This window comes from Podarcis liolepis (genome assembly GCF_965112155.1).
Source record: "Podarcis liolepis genome assembly, chromosome: 7".
NCBI lineage: Eukaryota > Metazoa > Chordata > Lepidosauria > Squamata > Lacertidae > Podarcis > Podarcis liolepis.
This window is the reverse complement of record NC_139561.1, coordinates 88,002,938-88,023,840: the sequence shown is the minus strand read 5'-3', so window position 1 is coordinate 88,023,840 and position 20,903 is coordinate 88,002,938. Positions and strand designations below refer to the sequence as shown.

The window sequence follows — 20,903 nt, the reverse complement described above, 5'->3', positions numbered from 1 at the left end:
AGCATTCTGTGAGTGTCACATGTCTGTTCTGCTCATGCATGGATAGCACTGAATGCAGCCCCTAACTTATAACGGTAGCAGAATTCAGTTTATAGAATTTGGGTTACTGTGGCACAGCATTTCGACACTATTTTTAAGCACAGAGTGTTAGCGGCTCTGTCTGCGCTGACTCCCCTGCTTAGGCGGCTCATCCTCACTCTGGACATGGAAAAGACTGCCTTATATCCTGAGTCAGTATTTTAGCTCAGTATTCCCCAGATTGGCAGCAGCTCTCCAGGGCTTCAGCACAGCTTCCCCTCCAGACGCCGGGCCTGGAGCCTGGGAATTCCTGCATGCAAAGTGGTTCTTTCCAGATTCCGTATCGTGGTGGAACGGGTGCCATTCCTGCAAGGCTTGCACACGCGGTTATCCCCACTAGTGGGAATTTCACCCCTTCTCTTTCAACCTGGCTGCTGATACTCCCTCAAATGTCCTTCATAAAAGAGGGTCAGGTACGGATGAAGTGATGGAACAGTAAGTGGAGGAATTTCCTTCTTGTCTTCTCTCCTCCCACCCTTCCAAGTTGCAAATTCCGCTGGGATTTAATTTTCCTCCAGCAGGACAATGCGCCTGTGGCTTCCCTTGGCAGCCTGTGGAAATAAGGTCACTTAACTCTAGTCTGTTGGTCTTTCCTGTTCAGGCCTCAGATGGTTTCATGTGCTTGTCAAATACTGCAAGGCGACGCCAGAGTACATGCACACAGAGAGAATGGCAGCTGCCCCACTTTCCCTGCTCGGCCGCAAACCAACAGAGATCCCTCTCCTTTCTTCCTCCTGCTACGGGGCTTCATCTCTCTTCTTAACAGACGCCAGTAAATGGCTCATGGCAAGTCAGTTTCTGCCGAATACGATATTTTGTGTGTGTTGTGTTTTGATTTTCCCCAAGTTCTCCTGGCCGCTGCTCCCCCTTTTTGTTTCAGAAGAACATGCCAGTAGAGGATGAATTGTTATCTACTAAAACTTTCATAGCTGGATGTATAATTCAAAGCGTTGCTTCTGTAACCTAAATCCGGTTGTGCGTTCATTCCCTTCCCCGTCACTCTGCTCCTTTTAAAACTCTGTTTCGCTTCCTCTCTCCCCCTCCCCCCCCCAGCCACAATCTCCTGGCAAGCGGAGAGAATTACCGCTTGATTTCCCATGATGTTACCCTGCAAATATTGTTAAATTATATTTAGATCTGGAAATCTGCAGCTTGGGAAGAAAGGAAAGATCCCTGTTCTGCCGGGGTGGTGGTGGAGGAGGAATCCTGAGAATGTTGAAAGTGCAAACTGGAAAAAAAGAAAAACGAAAAATCCCAACAGTCTCAAACCAGCTGTGACTGTTGCCTTCCTTGAAATGCAACCGGCAGTTAAGGCATCAAAGTGCAGAGCAAAATATAACCCCGGCTGAAAAGAGGGCAATTAGCTCTGCTGGTGGTTCTTCCTTAATTGAACATATTGCGTATCACAGACCTCCCCACCACCACCGACATGTCAGCAGGAATGCCACCTACATGGTTCCCCCAGCTTTGTATACAAAGCAAGCTGAACATGAGAGATCTGGTGTTGCACAGGATGCCATAGTGGGGCGGGGATTGTTCTGAGACAACCCCAGTTCTGGATTGCTTGATGAGAAAGATGCTTCATTGCAGCCTAATGTCCTCTGTCTTGCCTTTTTGTGCTTGCAGGAAGGGTTTCCATAGAGGCGGGGGGCGGGGGAAGGGTTTTTAATCCTCTCCATCTCGACTGCCCCTTGGCTAAGCAGCACGCTTGCAAAATGCCTACCCATTGCAATTCCTACATCTATCTTCGGCAAGGAGGCTCATCTGTATACAGTGGTACCTCGGGTTACATACACTTCAGGTTACAGACTCCGCTAACCCAGGAATAGTGCTTCAGGTTAAGAACTTTGCTTCAGGATGAGAACAGAATTTGTGCTCCAGCGGCGCAGCAGCAGCAGGAGGCCCCGTTTGCTAAAGTGGTACTTCAGGTTAAGAACAGTTTCAGGTTAACGAATTAAGTACTTAACCCGAGGTACCACTGTAGTTGGATCCAGTAGCTGTGCATGAGGGTTAATTGTGAGTTTTTTGGGGGGGGCATGTGTGTGATTAAGGGTTATATTGAGCCCGATGGGCAGAGTGGATCATGTCTCAAAATACGCATTTTGCACGACCTCCTACAAGCATGTCTACAAAAAACGACTAGCTCGCCAAACATCGTACGAGTCCTACCTGCCGCTGCACAAACATCAGTTGTCAGTGGCTACAGGTGAAAACATGTGCACAAAAATCTCTTTTCCCGTTTACAGAAACTGTGGGCCAAAATTACTCTCTACTGATGAGTAGCCAAGTGACTTAGAATAGCAGTGGCAAAGATTTGGCCTTCTATGCAGCGGACGGCAGAAATGGAAGCCGTGGGGAGTGGCAGGGCCTTCAAAGACACCGAAATTGCCTCCTGGGCATGAGTGCTGGAAACATAAATTGAATCCAGCAGGAAGCCCAGCGTTGTGCTGCGCATCCTGGGTAAATTGAAATAGCTTGGATTGTACAGTGGCGCTCAATAGGCACTTGGGTAGTAGAGGCAGAGCTTTTTAGTCTCCTGCAACGATTTCTGTGGTCCCTTCCTTTATGGCAGACTGATAGGTGTATGCAGGTGAACACACCCACACCTGGCAGGTCCACCCACAAGGCTGGTCAAAACCAGTGGTGCCACCCAGGAGGGTGGACCAACCCATTTCTGGCTATAGCACAGCAGGAATGGGAAGAATGGATAAAAACAGGAACCGGTGCCTGAATGGCTCTGCAAGACTTTTTTGAAGCGTTGGCCCTGGCTGTGAGGGTGAAGTGCCATTTGGGCTCCATAGCAAACAGCAAAATTTCCTGGGCCAGCGCTGAGCTTGATGGATTTGCCAGAGCAGCAGTGACATGTCTGGAGGAAGGCGTCGGTTTCCTTGCAACGGGCAGCAGGGACTGCCAGAGAGGCAGAGGTTGATGGAAACAGTATCAGAAATAGAGCAGAGGCGCGGGACGAGGCTGGCTAGAGAGCACGGTCTTGCTGCTAGCACAAAGGAGGCTTTGACCGCAGACATGCCACTCTGGAAAAATATTGCACCGTGTGGGCATGCCTCTAGCGTGCGTTGTGGGGTTCCCCCTTTACTTCAAAAGCAAGCCGGCTTCCGGAGCTACTCAGGTGTAACCCAGCTGCCGTGTTGCCACGGCTGCCATGCCGCTGGTCTTGGCCCAAGGAGACGCCGCTGAGCCAAGCGTGATTTCTTCAAGCCGGCCCTGGCATGAGGTGCAGTGGTTTGCCTCGGGTGGCAGATGTTGCCCACCAGCAGATTAAAAGGCTCACAGGTCTGACAGCTGCGGCCCAGCCCACTGGGAGGTTCTCCTGCACAGGCCCCATTGAGATGGGTGGAAGCTGCTGCCCAGCTCAACGGGGCTTGTGCAGGAGAACCTCCCAGTGGGTTGGTCCTCCTGGTGATCTGCAGGTGCAATGTGGATTTTCTGCTTCCTCCTGCACCCCACCATCTTAAATTGGATACTGTATCTTTAAGCCCTTTAAAAAAATGAAGAAAATGGCTAAGTAAAAACCCTGCTCTGCAATGAACGCTGAGCATTACAGGCCTTCTCCTGTTTCGCAGGCTTGGCACCCCTAAATGCCTCTCCTGGCAGAAGTGCCAGCCTGTTCAGCTGGGCTCCTTCCACGCTTCCACATCTCCCCTTTCCCCCTCTTCCATGAGGAAAAGGCAGAGGAGGCAGCCTTCCGACAAGTGGCACTTCACATGAGCCTGGCGCTGAAGTGCCGTGGCTGGCGCTGCTAAGTGCTACTGTGTGGGAGGCTTCAAGCTTGCCGCTTGAATTTCTCCGAGGCCAAAGGCCGGGCGACTGGCCATCTTGTGGCAGGGAGGGGGCACGGGGAGCAAATACGCTTTGCCAGTGAAATGGTGGCTAGGAGTAATCTTTAGCATTTGCAGCGCCTTTTGAGGGTTCGGAGCCCTTCACGCGCGTCCTCGCCGCAATTTTGAAATCTCCCGGAGCCGAATCTCAGCACGTTGTACAGTGGTACCTCGGGTTAAGTACTTAATTTGTTCCGGAGGTCCCCAAAGGTTATCTTGAAAAATGCAATTTCCGAGCCGTCTGGCCCCAAATTGGCAACTGGGCATTCCGTTTGGGCGACTGTAACCCTGGTTTAAGGAGCTGTTTGGCACCTAGATACAGTGGCACCTCAGGTTAAGTACTTAAATCGTTCCAGAGGTCCGTTCTTAACCTGAAACTGTTCTTAACCTGAAGCACCACTTTAGCTAATGAGGCCTCCTCCTGCTGCCGCGCCCCCGGAGCACAATTTCTGTTCTCACCCTGAAGCAAAATTCTTAACCCGAGGTACTATTTCTGGGTTAGTGGAGACTGTAACCTGAAGCGTATGTAACCCAAGGTACCACTGTATAAGGTAGCTGCTTTCCCTGCAGGTTCTCTTGTGCTCATTTTGTGCTATGGCGGTGAGGTATGTTCGCTTTCATTGGGAAGGGTGCGCCCGACTTCAGAAAGCCGGAGCCTCCCTTTGGAGACTCAGGCGCTCTTAAAAGGGAATGGCGAGCACACCTGTTGCGAACTCTCTGGCGCTGCGGCGAAGTGGCGGGGCTGGGGCTGGGAAGTGATTCACCCCAGCGCAGCTTCTGTTTCAGCGCTCTCCGCCTCTCCCTTCGCAGCTACCCTTTGTCTCCCACAAAAGCAGTTTCCTGCCGCCGTTCCTCGGCTAAATATCGCAAAATTAGACCCAGGCTGCAGCCTAATATGGCAAAAGAATGATGGGAATCCTCTGTGTCTCGGCTTTCCCCTTGAACTCTTCTCTGTGGCTTCAAATGTGGGGAGGTGGGGGCATTTTTTTTTTTAAGGGAACAGAAGTATGCCAATGAAATTTCTGCGGTGAAACTCCCCAGGATAATCCCTCAGGCAGCTGTTGCATTTATTTTCTGCTGGGGTGCACAATTTATTTTATATATATATATATATCGTATTTTTTGCTTTATAAGACTCACTTTTCCCCTCCTAAAAAGTAAGGGGAAATGTGTGTGCATCTTATGGAGCGAATGCAGGCTGCGCAGCTATCCCAGAAGCCAGAACAGCAAGAGGGATGGCTGCTTTCACTGCGCAGCGATCCCTCTTGCTGTTCTGGCTTCTGAGATTCAGAATATTTTTTTCCTCTTGTTTTCCTGCTCCAAAAACTAGGTGCGTCTTGTGGTCTGGTGCCTCTTATAGAGCTGGTGCGTCTTATGGAGCGGAAAATACAGTATGTATAGGGGGGGGGGAGCTGTTTATAGGAAGTTTCAGAAGCTACCTGCAATCCACGTACTAAAGAGGTGCCATTTGCTGCCAGTCCAAAGCGGGCTGGTGAGGCACAGGGCAGAGCTACCACCATGCCACAGGAAGTGCCCTTTCCATGGGCTGCTTCCTGTTTCCTGTCCTGTCTCCCACAGAGCAATGCACGCAACATGCCTTGATCCCTGGATAAGGGTCTGGGTTTGTATGTGGAGCAGAATGAGGGGGTAGAACGGGCTGTACCACTCCAGAGCTTGGACAGGGGGTGCCACTTTTCAATGCTAACCCCCCTCGAAGCTTCCTCGCCAGCAAAAGCAGCTATATTTGCTGTTTTTATCTTATTTTATTGCACAGGGCGCTTTTATCGAAGGACAGTGTAGGAATGCAAGTGACAATAACAGGGGAAACTCCCTAGAAATGGAAAACTACCTGAATGTTGACTTCTGTATACGTTCAGAAGTATGTAGGATTTCTGCACACCTGACTGCCTTTCACGCCAGTGTGTTGCTGTGGTTGGAGGGTTGGATGAGTACCTGGGAGACCAGGGGTCAGATCTTCACCTGGCCACGAAGCTCACTGGGCCACCTTGGGCCAGTCACTGCCTCTCAGCCTAACCTACCTCACAGCTATGTAGTGGGGGGAGGGACACGGGGGGGGGAGACCTTGGAGGAAAAGGGAAACATTATTATTTATTATTTTTTATTGAATTTATATACCGCCTTATACACGGGGGGGTCTCAGGGTGGTTCACAGAATTAAAATCAAGATATAAAACCACAAAATACATAATAATAATAATAATAATAATAATAATAATAATAATAATAAAAAACAACCCAATAGCCCCCCCAAAAAAAACACATTTTAAAAGGGCATAGGATGTAAATCAGATCAACCAAAAGCCTGGTTAAAAAGGAACAGTTTTGCCTGGCGCCTAAAGGTGTATAATGAAGGTGCCAGGCGAACTTCCCTGGGGAGAGCATTGCACAGACAGGGAGCCACTGCAGAGAAGGCCCCGTTCTCGTGTTGCCACCCTCCGGACTTCTTGAAGAGGAGGCACACGAAGGAGGGCCTCAGAAGATTATCTCAGGGTCTGGGTAGGTTCATATGGAAAGAGGCGGTCCTTGAAGTATTGCGGTCCTGAGTTATAAATGCAATAAGTACATAATAAGTAAGCAGTCTGTTCTGCCACCACGTTCTGCTGCATGTCTCGGTGGAACGGACTCCCCCGAGAGACAGCAGACTCTTCTTCCTTGGAGGTTTGTAAGCAGAGGTTGAATGGCCGTCTGTCATCTCTGATCTAGTTGGGATTCCAGCCTTGCGGGGGGTTGGATCTGATGACCCCTGGGGCCCCACCCAGCTCAACAATTCTATGTCAACTTCTCTTTCCGGTAGCATAGGGCAAGCGGCTGTTTGGACTGCGTTTCGTAGAGGACTGCTGTGAAAATCTTGCCTACTCCTATTCCCCCCTCCTCATGTTCAGTATAAAACATAAGTTGACCTTCTGTGTATTATTCCAAACGGGCAGCGTGTTTTCTCACGGTGCATTAACTCCCGCTTCTGCGGAGACATGGCTCTGCTGGCTTGGAGGCAGCGGGGTGGCTGACTGCAAAGGTCCTGCATGAAATGATCTGTGGACCGAACATCTTGCTGCTGCCGCCCACCCAGCTCAATGCCACTCATCAAAGCAGATCCAGAGGTCTGGCTGCCTCTTTAGCTAGGGAGCTCATTAAGGCTCCTCTGAGATGGAGATGGAGCCTGGGCAACCTGTCACAGACTAGGCTCTCTGGCCTCTGTTTGCACCCAGTCAAGCTGGCGTAACAGCTTTGCCCTTTTCCAGCACTTCCATCTCTTTCCAAATGAGCTGCAAACATCTTACAGTGGTACCTCGCAAGATGAATGCCTCGCAAGACGAGAAACGCGCAAGACGAAAGAGTTTTCCGTTTTTTGAGTCGTTCTGCAAGACGAATTTCCCTATGGGCTTGCTTTGCAAGACGAAACGTCTTGCGAGTTCTTGCGAGTTTGTTTCCTTTTTCTTAAAGCTGCTAAGCCGTTAATAGCCGCTAAGCCGCTAATAGCCGTGCTTTGCAAGACAAAAAAACCGCAAGACGAAGAGACTCGCGGAACGGATTAATTTCGTCTTGCGAGGCACCACTGTATAACAGCTTTGCGAACCACCTTCTGGGCAATGGAACAGTTGCTTAGAATTGTAGACTTGGAAGGGACTGAGAGTCCGACCCTCTGCAATGCAGGGATCTCAACTTAAAGCATCTAAAGCAGTGTTTTTCAACCACTGTTCCGCGGCACACTAGTGTGCCGCGAGATGTTGCCTGGTGTGCCGTGGGAAAAATTGAAAAATTCGAAAGATTTAAAAATAAATTATTTTATAATTTTTCACATTTCTGTTTACTTACTATTTCATAATAAAGTAATTATAAAATACTTTATTTGTGTTTATTTGATTCCTATTCAAGAGAATTACTTTATATATAGTCAATATAGGCACAGAGTTAATTTTTTTAACATTTTCTAATGGTGGTGTGCCTCGTGATTTTTTTTCATGAAACAAGTGTGCCTTTGCCCAAAAAAGGTTGAAAAACACTGATCTAAAGCTTAACTGTGCCTTGGCAATTTGGGAGTCTCCTGGCGCTCGGCTAAATAGAGCCTCCAGCTACAAATGCACTATATCTCTTGAGTACCAGATTCCGAGAGCAAATGAAAGAAAGCAATTGATTTCACTTCCTGCTTGTGAACTTCCCAGCATCAAACTGTTGACTTTTGGAAACTTTAGGTGGACTTTTGGGACCAATGAGGACATCATAGTCACCCAGGATTTGTTGTGATGGGAACGGAGAGCCTTAGCATGCTTCTCCCCTCCTCTGGCATAATCTGAGGGCCAGAAGTTTTCCTGATTGACTGCAGTTCAGCATGTTGTCCAAATCCTAAGCTGTGGCTGGCCTTAACAATGGTTTGCTTAAAACAAGTCTGCTTCTTAACCCATGGTTTGGAGTTGGCTTATTTCAAACAAGCGGGTAGTAAATATACTGTGACTTGCTTCAAACAAGTTTTAGTTAAGGTTAACCACAATCTGTTCGGTTCGGACACATTGGCAGCCTGCTGTTAATCAAAAACGGAAGCAAAAGCTTCTGATCTCTTTGTGGCTGCGCTGGAGGAAGCAGAGCTTGGCTGTGCAGAAGCCCAAAACTCACTGTGGCTTCTTTCTGTCACAGTAAGCCACGCAGGCTGTTATCAGGGATAAAATTCCTAGATCAGATCACCCATGCGCTCTTAGGAGTATTGTGGCATGCTTGTGTTAGGCTTTAAAATGTTTTAATATTCTTTTAATATTCCATCAGTTCTGATTGTAGCTTTGGACAGGCATTTGCCCAGATAAATAAATAGGCAAGGGGGTATATTGACACCTTTTAGCACGGCCACTGGTGAAGCAGCACCCGAAATTTGCTATGTGCCAAGCACATTTTGCGCCGGGCTATCGGCTTCTTGCAATTGAGTGAAGATGCCCGGGTGCCAGGATGGTGCCTGACATCTTCCCCAACTGCAGGTGCATGCCTGGGAATCCTTGGATCTTGCCTGTTTTCGCACACCTAACATCCTGTAGAATTCTGTCCGTAATATTTTATCGGAGAAATCAGAATGAATTTCAGGAACCCCAAAGGTTCTCTTGAAAAATGCTATTTCCGAGCCGTCTGGCCCCAAATTGGCAACTGGGCATTCCGTTTGGGCAACTGTAACCCTGGTTTAAGGAGCTGTTTGGCACCTAGATACAGTGGCACCTCAGGTTAAGTACTTAAATCGTTCCAGAGGTCCGTTCTTAACCTGAAACTGTTCTTAACTTGAAGCACCACTTTAGCTAATGGGGCTTCCTGCTGCTGCCGTGCCGCTGGAGCACGATTTCTGTTCTCACCCTGAAGCAAAGTTCTTAACCTGAAGCACTATTTCTGGGTTAGTGTAGTCTGTAACCTGAAGCGTATGTAACCTGAAGCGTATGTAACCTGAAGCATATGTAACCCGAGGTACCACTGTATATAATAATAATAATAATAATAATAATAATAATAATAATTTATTATTTATACCCCGCCCATCTGGGTGGCTTCCAAAAGAATATTAAAATACTATAATACATCAAACATTAAAAGCTTCCCGAAACAGGGCTGCCTTCAGATGTCTTCTAAAAGCCTGGTAGTTGTTGTTCTCTTTGACATCTGGTGGGAGGGCATTCCACAGGGAAGGTGCCACTACCGAGAAGGCCCTCTGCCTGGTTCCCTGTAACTTGGCTTCTCGCAGTGAGGGAACTGCCAGAAGGTCCTCGGTGTTGGACCTCAGTATCCAGGTAGAACGATGGGGGTGGAGTTCCTAACACTGTGCTGAAGATAGCCTGCAAGTTGAGAGGCCATGAAATACGACTGCAGTCTTTTACGTGGAAAAGGACTCTTGAACCGACGCTCTTAAAGCAGGAGAAAGGAGCTGCTGCTTCGTCCCACACCAGTCTTTAGCAAGCCTTCATCGCTTCCCCACAAGTGGCCTGTAAACACAGGGGTGGGGAGCCTTTTTGCAGCGGGGGCTGCATTTCCTTCTGGGCCACCTGCCAGCGGTAAGCAGGTCCAGAGGCAAAAGCGGGTGGAGCGAGCAAGACACCTTTTACCTTCATACAGGAGGCTAGTCCCTACACTACTTGCACAACCCTTTCTGGCCTCCATCCCCAGAAGCAAAAGGCGCCATCAGAGTTTCCAGCCAGGCAAAAACACCCAAGGCCAAAGCGAAGCGGGACCACTGGGGTCTCGACTGAGAAGAGGGGGCTTCGCTGTGCAGGGGATGCGGCGTGGCAGATTTCTGAGGGCCAGGTAGTGAGGCTCGGAAGGGCCACACCTTACCCCTCGGCCTGAGGTTCCGCACCCATGTGCAAAATGTCTCACACCTGTTCAGTTTAAGGAGCATTTGGGACAATGCCTCGCCTCTTTTCCACGGAAGCTTTTGTTCTTAGGCTTGCTGAGGCACTGGACAGCAAAATCAGCTTCCTGCCTCTGGAGGCTTTCAGAGGAAGTACCCTAAAAGACAACTTACCGTATTTTTCGCTCTATAACACGCACCTGACCATAACACGCACATAGTTTTTAGAGGAGGAAAACAAGAAAAAAAATTCTGAATGAAACAGTGGATGTATCATTTTTGTGCTTCATGCTGTGGCCACAGACATGTGATTTGACGGTGAGTTTGGGGTAGCCCAATGCAAAAATCCTGAGAATCCATGTGGATCTGTGCTTTGTAACCACGTTTTTGCACCATTGTGGCCCCAGGCAACAGTGGGTGTGTGATTTTTTTTGGTGCGGGCTGTAGCCAGAGACACGCTATGTGATCTGATGGTGAATTTGGGGTGACCCTGAGGCAGAATGCAGGAAAGCAGCAGCCTCCTCTACAGCTTTCCCTCCTCCGTGACGCGGGATCTGATTTTTGCCTGATTTTTGCCTCTGCACTCGGACCAGTCTGCTCTAGGGACCACACATTCGCTCAATAACACGCACAGACATTTCCCCTTACTTTTTAGGAGAAAAAATGTGAGTGTTATAGAAAGAAAAATACGGTAATGGTCCTGTAAAACGGAAGAAAGGGGAGCAGCGCAGAGGTGGACGTTTTGGTACCTGGGGCAGAAAAACCTGTTGATTGAGATGGCCGTCTTTGAGCACACGCCAGAAGAGGTTCACTGTGTTTTAACGGCAACAACGAAAGCTTTCCCCGCTTTTCAGCTCACGCCAATCTTTTTAAATCACCGATTTAAAGCCTCCTTATTCTAAACCTTTTGCACTCACTTTCTTTTCGCAAATCTGTAACGGTACCCATACCTCCAAACCTTGACCCCACACCCTCTTTTTGTCTTTGCTGTCTCCAGTTGAGCACCATGCGACTTAACCTTTGCAGAAACCACGCTGCCCGGCCCTCTGTTCAGTAATCTGATTACTGTGCGGCAAATCTTCTGCACGCCCCCCCCTTCCCTTGATAACTTCACCATTGGGCTGCCTTTAAGAAATGCAGAAGTCAGAGCCTCCACCTGCGCCGAGATTGAGTGGCAGGTTCCGATGTCTTTGTTGAATCGGGGAAATATCCGGCGTTTGTGGTCAAATGAGCCTTAGTCATGAATTTTCCGGCGGCAGGGGGGCGTAGAATCCTTCTCCATCCAGCAACTATGTTTAAAAATAACAGTAAATAACTCATGCCATGAGGTCAGCTGCTTCTCGGCTGCATAACTGCATGGATAGCTGCATAATGAGTCTTTCCTTAACCTCCCCGTTCCGCAGGGCGCGGTGCGAGATGGATCAGCTTGACGAACCTCCGCCTACGGAGCAGGCCTGAAACAGCAGCCTCTCCTAATATTCAGGGGCGTCGTGTCTCTGGCAGTAGAGGCTTCATGCCTAGTGGCTTGGGATAGCTCAGTTGGTAAAGCATGAGACTCTTAATCTCGGGGTTGTGGGTTCGAGTCCTATGTTGGACAAAAGATTCCTGCGTTGCAGGGGGTTGGACTAGATGACTCTAGTGGTCCCTTCCAATTCTACAGTTCTATGATTCTAACGCCGTTGTAGGGCTAGGGCGGACCAGTTCATTTCCCCCAAACTTTCATGCTGATGATGCCTCTCATGTTGGAGCCACCCAGAGGGGCTGGGGCCACCCAGTCCGATGGGCGGCATATTAATAATAGAATTATAACAATAAAAATAATAATTAACCTCCTGGTAGAATGGCTAGTGCTGTATAAGGTTCCTGGAGGGTGGGTGCCAAATGGCAGCCGGTCGGTTTTTAAAACTTATTTCACTCAACTTTTTCGTTCCCATTTTGAAAGCAGCTTGCAAAATAAACCCCCACAAAAGAGCTCTCAAAGGCAAAAGCAAACAGCACAGCAAGAAAATAGGTTAGCAGGTGGGAAGCTGTAAGGTCTCTCTGGTTTACGGAGTTTCACAAGACAGAGAAGACCTTACTTGTAGCGCAGACTTGCCACTTCCTAAGAAGGCACTTGGATCAGGGCTTAATCAGACGATCTTACATGCTGGCGGGGGCTTCTGGGGGAGAAGGTGTTCCTTCATCAGGACCCACTATTCTGGCCTGACCAAGATGGAACGCTTCGGATAGGAGCAAGGAGTGTTCTGCAGCGGCTGGTGTCACTAGGGTCATCAAAATGTCCCCAACCGCACCCATATTTACTTGCCCCCAAATAAAAGTAGCCTTGAAGTCACTTTGCCATGTAAGTTGTATATACATTAACTAATAGGTGAAGAGCCATTCATCCATTCTTTGCTATGAGGGTAGGTGATAATTTGCCCATAATATGTGTGTGTAATATATCCACGTGCATAAAAAGCAATATACGGTTCCTCTCCTGTCATAATACCGACTATATGTGTTTTTGCTCATCAAGTACATATGAAATTTTGTCCCCTGGATTATGTCGCTGTCTAGGAACGAACTAAGAAATGATGCTCTGAATGGGGAGAGCTCCTAGCTGCTGTCTGCAGTTTATTTTTATTGTGCTCATCTGTGGGATTTGCCCAAAGAAGCACAACGTGCTTGTGGTTTTCCTGACAGTCAGAAAGAGCAGAAAATGCACACTTTGTCATCTCAGGAGTTTTGCAGGTTGTGGTTGTAGGTGGGTTGGGGGTTTGTTAGTTTTTTGGATTCCAGTTTCAAAAAAAGTTTATCTAGAATCCTGTGCGGCCCTGGCAGAGCTGGTCCAACCAGCCTTGAAGCCCAGTTTGTCCTGCATTTCCCTTGGTCACTGTTCCCTGAGGACCTAAAGCCCAGGGGTTGCAAAAGGGCATATTTCACAGGCAAGGATGGTGGAGCAAAAAACAAAAACAAACGAGCCTCATCTGGAAACATTCCTTTGTGATGGCATTTACTTGAGCCTCTCGATCTTCCACTGTCTTATCTTTTGCTCTGATCATAACATTGCAAATCATCACCATCATCAACATTTTATTTGAATTTCGCCTTTCCGTAGTTGAAACTGTGCTCAAGGTGGCTTACGACATGACAAGATTTCCATAATTCCAAACATAGCAGAAGTCATAAACAATAAATAAAACACATCAAAATGTACACAACCAAATGGAAACCATTTCCACGTAAATCATAAGATCTAAGACCTAAAGATGCAACAATAATATCAATAACAGCAACAAGCTCTCTCAACACCCCGTAATCAATACTCCAGCCCAAGAATCTGTTCAACAGCTTTTGTAGCTGGAGTCAGTCCGCACTCCACTCTCCCAGGCCAGAAGGGAAAGGGCCAGTAAGGCAGGGTGCAGGTCTTCCAGGGCTCACAGCCAAGATGGTCTCATTTAAAACAACACACATAAAAATTAAAAGCAGTTTAAAAGCAGCTGCAGTCCTTGTGAAGCCTGTCCAGCCCCGCCCCAAGCCAGGTGGAAAGAGGCAAGGGCAGGGTCCTTTAGGCCTCTTGTACATAGCTGCGTCAAAATCGGGAATGCTATGAGGGGAGCTAGTCCTCCCTATGTCATCGAACTGTAGCAAGATGCACTATGAGTGGCAGTGTTTAACACGGGAGCCAGCCACTGGAGGCTGAAAGCAGTCCTTTGCCAGCTAACCCACCCAGCTGCCGACTTGGAAGCAAGAGAAGACACCTGGCTTCAGAGCAGTACATGTGAAAAGGATCTAGGAGTCTTGGTTGACCACAAACTTGACATGAGCCAACAGTGTGACGCGGCAGCTAAAAAAGCCAATGCAATTCTGGGCTGCATCAATAGGAGTATAGCATCTAGATCAAGGGAAGTAATAGTGCCACTGTATTCTGCTCTGGTCAGATCTCACCTGGAGTACTGTGTCCAGTTCTGGGCACCACAGTTCAAGAAGGACACAGACAAACTGGAACGTGTCCAGAGGAGGGCAACCAAAAATGGTCAAAGGCCTGGAAACGATGCCTTATGAGGAACGGCTAAGGGAGCTGGGCATGTTTAGCCTGGAGAAGAGGAGGTTAAGGGGTGATATGATAGCTATGTTCAAATATATAAAAGGATGTCACATAGAGGAGGGAGAAAGGTTGTTTTCTGCTGCTCCAGAGAAGCGGACACGGAGCAATGGATCCAAACTACAAGAAAGAAGATTCCACCTAAACATTAGGAAGAACTTCCTGACAGTAAGAGCTGTTCAACAGTGGAATTTGCTGCCAAGGAGTGTGGTGGAGTCTCCTACTTTGGAGGTCTTTAAGCAGAGGCTTGACAACCATATGTCAGGAGTGCTCTGATGGTGTTTCCTGCTTGGCAGGGGGTTGGACTCGATGGCCCTTGTGGTCTCTTCCAACTCTATGATTCTATGAAGTTGAGGTTAGCTGAGATTCCTGCATTGCAGCGGCTTGGGCTAGATGACCCGTGGGTCCCTCCCAGCTCTTAAGATTCTAAGTGTGTGACAGGGTGGCAGGCAGGTGGACTGCTCTGGGGAAGGTGAGGCGGGGCTGGCCCTGCAAAAGCCAGTTGCCAACCGGTAATCTAGCATTTGGCGTTTGGAGTGAAGTGAAAGATTGTGTTGGAATGTGACACTCCTGTTCTGGCTACAGCAGTACGTGATTTTCTAAGGTGTTCTACAAAAGCCCTTCGTTTCAAAGTCTGTGCATGCTTCCTGGTTGCAACCATGGCAGAAGTTGCATTATTTCGGCTTTGGGTGGTGGGGAGGAGGAAGCAAGTGGTGTGGATTTGCCAGCGGAAGATCTCAAGTTCATCTTAACCTCCCATGCCGGTGGCAACGCCCAGTTTGATCTAGACAAACGTTAGCTCCCTGCTAAGAATTCACCGCTAGAGCAAAGGGGTTAAACTGAGCCTAGTTTGATAGACTACTAACTGAGCCTTTCAAAAAAGATAAGAAAAGTTGCTCGCCAGCCTATCCACATGTAAATTTCCATGCTGCTGGTGGGTTTTCCCCTCTGTAAATTCTTGTAGATCTTCACTTCCTGGTTGTCTGGAATTACCTGAACAAGTGGCTGTTCCCAACGATTGCTGGAGAGTCTTGTTCATCCACACACAATCCTGTACGATAGGTCACCATCCCCGAGGTCAGTCCCGATCCCTGTATTGCAAGATAAGAGAACTGAAGCCGAGTCCGTGTTTGAGAATGGGCTTTGAACCAAGGCCCACGGATAATATTGTTCTGGTAGTGGCGACGAAGGTCTTGGCAGATTGGCTAAGCGGCCCCAATGTCACAGAGAGCGTGGGCCAGACAGAAGGGCCACTATCCGCACTTTGCTGAGACACTCTAGGAAAGGAAACTGGACCTAAGGAAAGGAAGAGGCAGGACAGACAGCATGGTGCGCTCTCTGTATGTTTTTGGACTCCAGTTCCCATCATCTAGCATGGTTGGGGATTATGGGAGTTGGAGTCTGACATCCCATTGATTGCCTCAGTAACAGGCAGTGTTAGAAACTCAGACCTATAAGCTACATGCCAAATGGCTCCTTAAACCAGGGTTACAGTCGCAAAACGGAATGCCTAGTTGCCAGTTTGTGATCTCATTATTTCCAGCACACGCCTGTACATTAGTCCAAATTAAGCTCTAATTAACAGGAGAACCTCTGCTTCTTAATGGCGGTGTACGGGAGTAAAAGTCATCTTTTTCAATAGGACTTTTTGGTTCCTGAAATTCATTCTGATGGTACAGATGAAAAACCATGAATAGAATGCTAAAGGATGTGCTGTTAGTATGAAAACAGGCAAGGTCCAAGAATCCTTAGGCATTCACTTCCAGGATTCGTCAGGTGCAATCCTGGCACCCTGAGCATCTTCACTCGGTCACAAGTGGCCAGTAAAGGTAAAGGGACCCCTGACCATTAGGTTCAGTTGTGGCTGACTCTGGGGTTGCGGCGCTCAACTCGCTTTATTGGCCGAGGGAGCCGGTGTACAGCTTCCGGGTCATGTGGCCAGCATGACTAAGCCACTTCTGGCGAACCAGAGCAGCGCACAGAAACGCCGTTTACCTTCCCACCGGAGTGGTACCTATTTATCTACTTGTACTTTGACGTGCTTTCGAACTGCTAGGTTGGCAGGAGCAGGGACCGAGCAACGGGAGCTCACCCCGTCGCGGGGATTCGAACCTCTGACCTTCTGATCGGCAAGTCCTAGGCTCTGTGGTTTAACCCACAGCACCACCCGCCAATAGCTAGGTGCAAAATGCCCCTGGCAAATTTTGAACGCTGACAGTAGAGGAAGCAGAAACCTAGGCAAGGAGGAAGAAGGGATAGTGGGCCTGTGACTGAAGGGAGCAAGTTTGGTAGGAGGAGAAACTAGGAAACAAATGGTCAGGTGAGAGGCAGCCATGACTAGGATTCAGACTGAAGACTGGAGAGGTGCATGGTGATCTTAAATTAACCAGCCAATCTTTTTTGGCCACAGGCCTGTAGCTTAATATTGGAAGGTGAAGGCAAATGCCCCCGTTTTAACCCATCATTAAAAACCTGTCATTCTTTCTGCGCGTTTATTTTTATTGAGTAATCTAAATTTCCACAGAGCTGAATTAAAACGAAGCATCTTTTTATATTTAGAATATTCCAATAAGGGTTGAGGATGGGGAAGAACAATTCTCTCTCCTCCGCATTCCCCACCCCATGCCTGCCCTGTGCCATCTGTCTCTGTTTATGGAATCCTCCAGACTGGAGTTTAAAACTTGGCAACTGCGCCGGCACTATGGTGTCTGACCATCTTGATAATTGATGCTTGTAGAAAAACAGTCAGAGAGCTGGCAAAAAGAGAGAGGGGCCCCCATTCCTTGCTTTGGGAATATGGTGGGGGGTGGATACCTTTTTTGGGGGGGGGGGTAGTCTTTATCTGCTAGTTCAGCAGAGTTTGCAGTAGACCTAAGTAATGTCGGCCACCTTTGCGAAAAAGGAGAGGGGTGTGGAAATTGTGATGCAATTCACTATTTAGACAGGTAGCTTATCATGTGCATGTAGGAGAAATCTAACCAAGTTTGAGTTCTTGGCAAGCTGCTGATTCGAATCCACCTCTGCTGGAGATTAATTTCAACTCCAAGCAAGTGTCTTCATGCCTCCCAAATGGAAAGGGACACTTACCTTCAAGGAAGCCCATTGGGAACCATTGTGGGGCTGCTAAGGCTGCTTTTTCAAATTGTTAGTAGCCTGCCTTTTCCGCCCATGCTAAGGTGAGTCACTTGTGGATTAAAAGGGGACAAAGACTTCCCTCTGGTGCCCTCAAAGAGATCTTTATTGTCCATAGGCAGCAAGGGGAAGATCTGTTTGCACACCTGCAGTTAAGGGTGCAGCTTCCCCGGATTTTGCCCAGCGCCTCTCCGGAGAACTAGATCAAAGTGGAGGAGCAACAGTCACTCGTCCTGTTCTGCACATGCAACAGCCTTTATTGCATCTCCCGTCTCTCTTTTCTCCCCGTCTCTCTCCTCCTCCCAAAATGTTCTTCCTTGCCAAGGAAATGTTGCCATGCAAAGGCACCGGATGTAAAGGTTTGGTGCAGCTTTTATTTTATTTTTGCATACAAGAATTACGTTTCCTTGGCACAGACACCCCCCAGTATAGACCACAGTACAGCTCTAGTTAGAAACTGTGAAGGTCACTGTAGTTGTGCTAGCCAATCTCCACGGGATTGCTCTTCATCATCCAGAGGTGGACAAAAATCCAAAACTGCTCCCTTGACTGCCATAAGAACTTAAGAAGTGCTTTGTTGGAGCAGACCAACGAAGTCCTACCGAATTCAGCATCTCGTGGTGCATGAATAGGGGTGAGCGAGGGGCACTCCATTAGGCACTATAGCAGGCAAGAGAACTTCCCAGAGGACTGTGCCCATGGACCAGATCCTGTCTCTGTTTTTTATACCCAGAGATCCACCCTCTGATTCAGGTGCCTCACCAGTACAGCTGCTTGGGCCCAGTTCTCATTTATGGATTAAATTGGGCATTGCAGGGGCCTCCTACATTATCTTCCAGGCAAGCATCTATCTACTAAATTGTTGAATAAGTAAAGGTACCCCTGACCATTAGGTCCAGTCATGACCTAATGTACGCCAGCTCCCTTGGCCAATAAAGCAAGATGAGCGCCGCAACCCCAGAGCCGACTCTGGGGTTGCAGCGCTCATCTTGCTTTATTGGCCAAGGGAGCTGGCGTACAGCTTCCGGGTCATGTGGCCAGCATGGCTAAAGCCGCTTCTGGCGAACCAGAGCAGTGCATGGAAACACAGTTTACCTTCCTGCCAGAGCAGTACCTATTTATCTACTTGCACTGGTGTGCTTTTGAACTGCTAGGTTGGCAGGAGCAGGGACCGAGCAATGGGAGCTCACCCCATCGCGGGGATTCGAACTGCCGACCTTCTGATCGGCAAGCCCTAGGCTCTGTGGCTTAACCCATAGCGCCACCCACGTCCCGTAAATTGTTGAATAGGCAGGGCTAATGCCCTACCTCCGCTTCTCTTCTCTTTTTTGGCTTAAAATAATATCCAAACATTTTGAACAGAGAATTCGAGAGAATAAAATTACTCAGCCTTTGACTGACTGGATGAAGACGGTCGTAAGGGCTGGAGACTAAAAGAAAGTAAGTAAAAATTCTCAGGAAGCTGAACTTCAAGTGCCCCGTTCTTTGCTTCTGTGCAGTGTTTCATAGCATGCCAATAAGCAGTGCTAGAAATCTGAGAGCTTAATGGCTGGCTGTGGATTTTTTAGTAACCTTTCTAAAGTTGTAAATCATTTTGAAATCTAGAAGAACAGGACATTGGGTCACACAGTGGCCCAGGAAAAGCGTCGCTAGTATATTGTCAGCGTTCTCCTTTTTTTAAGGCAGTACAAAATGGCCTTTTCTCTGCGGGGTTTGGAATAGCCTGCTCACTGAACGGGCCTGCTAAATGACTGGCGGCTCCTAGTCGCCGGATGCGCCCCACAAGCTGCAGCGAGGGGGTCAGCAACCTTTTTCAGCTGTGGGCTGGTCCACTCTCCCTCAGACCATGTGGTGGGCCAGACTATATTTTGAAGGGGGGGGGGAGAACGAATTCCTATGCCCCACAAATAACCCAGAGATGCATTTTAAATAAAAGCACACATTCTACTCATGTAAAAACACCAGGCAGGCCCCACAAATAACCCAGAGATGCATTTAAAGTAAAAGCACACATTCCGCTCATGTAAAAACACGCTGATTCCCAGACCGTCCGTGGACCGGATTTAGAAGGCCTTAGGTTGCCTACCCCTTATTTAGCTGTCCAAACCTAACCAGTAAAGTGAGAAGCAAGTCTTTTGAATGAGACTTTTGTGTCTCCGAAGGGCACGATAGAGCTGTGCAACGAAAATGTATCTGAAAAGTGCACACAGGTTCGTTGTGTCTGTTCCTTTTGTGGGGTGCTGGCTGGCCACCCCCAGATTTGCTTGGGGGCTGATTTGAATGCCAGTGCTGTTCTCCACCCACCCACCCCTTTGTTCTGAACTGGAATGGGGCATCTGTTCAGAGGTAGTTTGCCTCAGAATCCCAGTTGTGGGGATGTACAGTGGTGCCTCGCAAGACGAAAAGAATCCGTTCTGTGATTCTCTTCGTCTAGCGGTTTTTTCGTCTTGCGAAGCAAGCCCATTGACGGATTAGCGCTATTAGCGGCTTTTAGCGGCTTATCGGATCAGCTGTTAAGCGGCTTAGCGGCTTAGGATCAGCTGATAAGCGGCTTAGCGGCTTAGAAAAAGGGGGGGGAGGAAAAAAACCCAGCAGGAACTCGCAAGACATTGTCGTCTTGCGAAGCAAGCCCATAGGAGATTCGTTTTGCGAAGCACCTCCAAAACGGAAAACTCTTTCGCCTAGCGAGTTTTCCGTCTTGCGAGGCATTCGTCTTGCGGGGCACCACTGTACACTGGGTAGATGGGAGAGATACAGCCCTCATTTCCTGTTTGCAGACCTCCTGTGAGGCACCTGGTTGGCCAAAATGGATATTTGGGTCTGATTCAGCAGTGCTGGACTTGCCAGCAGGTATATTGAACATCTGAATGAGTCTTTTTTTCTCGCTGCTCATTCCTCCTGTTGACTACAGGGCAGTTAAGCACCACATAAGAATCTTTTTTTAATTCAGGATTCTAGTGGTATGAAACTTATATAGCCTTGCTGCTGCTTTAAAAAAAAAAAATCCTATTTGCAGCTGTGCTCAGACCTTTGTGCAGCCCAGAATGTCTAAACCAGATTAGCCGGGAATGGCTTTAAACTGGTTTGGCAAAGATGAGGTGAATCTCATCCTTTGCAGAAAAATCCAGAACCTCCCTCCTCCATATGGTCGGCTGGTGGCCAGAATGGCCGTCTTTCATTCTAAAATTCAGCTCTGGGGTTTCAAAATCTCCACATTGTCATGACTCAGCAGACGCACGCTCATTAAGGTGAGTGGGAGAAGCGCCTTCTGAACCTGCGATGTTAATTGGGCAGGCTTATGGGTAATGTATACACCCCTCGCCCTAAATCCAAATTCCTTTGCTTCTAAGCCTACATTCTGTACTTGGAATAGTGCCAGCCTTGTTCAGGGAGCAGCACAGTGCGGGGACTTTGAACTTGGACTTCCTTCAAACACCGTGTT

At 48.3% G+C, this 20,903-nt stretch overlaps 1 protein-coding gene and 1 long non-coding RNA gene across 5 annotated transcripts in view; one reads left to right on the top strand and one right to left on the bottom strand.

The window, feature by feature from the left end:
• Positions 1-20,903, top strand: part of ACTN4 (actinin alpha 4) — a 134,585-nt gene that overhangs the window by 17,751 nt on the left and 95,931 nt on the right. The window lies entirely within an intron of this gene.
• Positions 9,706-18,355, bottom strand: LOC310712757. Its single transcript, XR_014528989.1, has 3 exons — positions 14,663-18,355; positions 10,936-13,964; positions 9,706-10,414 (listed from the first exon to the last, which is right to left on the bottom strand). It is a non-coding gene; the product is annotated as an uncharacterized lncRNA (long non-coding RNA).